Source organism: Triticum dicoccoides, unplaced genomic scaffold, assembly GCF_002162155.2.
Source record: "Triticum dicoccoides isolate Atlit2015 ecotype Zavitan unplaced genomic scaffold, WEW_v2.0 scaffold122303, whole genome shotgun sequence".
NCBI lineage: Eukaryota > Viridiplantae > Streptophyta > Magnoliopsida > Poales > Poaceae > Triticum > Triticum dicoccoides.
In genome coordinates this window covers 1-1,077 of record NW_021185499.1, presented here as the reverse complement: position 1 = coordinate 1,077, position 1,077 = coordinate 1, and the positions used below count along the sequence as shown (strand labels likewise).

The 1,077-nt window shown below is 48.9% G+C and overlaps 1 pseudogene; it reads right to left on the bottom strand.

Annotated features, from left to right (window-relative positions):
• Positions 1 to 40: 40 nt before the first annotated feature.
• On the bottom strand, positions 41 to 219 carry LOC119343309 (annotated as a pseudogene).
• Positions 220 to 1,077: the final 858 nt, after the last annotated feature.

The following is a 1,077-nucleotide window of genomic DNA, read 5'->3' as shown; positions in this document are numbered from 1 at the left end:
CAATTGATTATGGTGAACGCTTCTCTATTCGGTGAAGAAAACGGGTAGCGTTCCCAAGTACGATAAGGTGGTGTACAGGGAGCACCTGGTGCAGAATGTTCCCATAAAAAATAAATTTAATGTCATTGTGAGGATGTACCCCACATATCAAATATCAAATATTAAACTGATAATAACAAATACTACACTTAATCTTAGCCAAAAGGCCGAGAAAGGTATGAGTTGAACCGCTGCCCTGCTCCTCTATTCGTACCCTCCTCGTCCTCCCGTCCCTTCTTCGCCGAGCGAGGTGGTACTAAACTAACCACCTGCGGTGCGGAGTGCGGACGGTGCAATGCTAGCCTCTTGCGCGTGGGCCTTAAACAAGGAAGGCCTTTTCGGCAAGGCCTGATTCACGCGCCTCATGCTGTTTTTTTTTTTTTGAAGGGAACGCGCCTCTTGCTGTTCTGCGATCACCGCCCTCTTGTTTTCGGCAAGGAGGGGCAGACTGCGGAGAACGCGAGCCGCGTGCACACGGTTACGGGAGGAGCTATGTCGGACTGCTTCAACCAAAATATGTATGTACTGCTGACAGTCACGGGCGGAATCGGGGCTCTATTCCACATCCTTTCTGAAGGAGAAATTCTGCAGTGTGTTCATGAGTTATTCAGAATATATGTTGCTGCGGTCTTCTCTGAATGCACGAGTTATTATTCAGACATTCTCCGCCCTCTCTGAACTCAGCAGGCTGGATGTTGGAGTGTGACGGAACAACTACTTCTCCTTGAGGACATGTAGCTGATCGATACATGTTTGTCCTTGGAAAGTTCGCTTTTCCGCACCTGTCGTGCTAAGGCGATTTCTCGCTCTAAGCAGGTGATATGATTGATGCACTGTTTGTTTATCTCAAAAGTGAGTTCTCTTTTCCTCTTTGCAGGTGATATCAGCACGCTCGTCGACAAGATCGACGACCCTGACATGGCCGCCTACGAAGGTTTGCTGGACGACGCTTGCAGCGACGCCGGATTCTTCGGTGTGGTGATCACTCGTTCAACTTTGTGGTGGCAATGTGGACCGCTAAGCAGGCTATGCAAAACT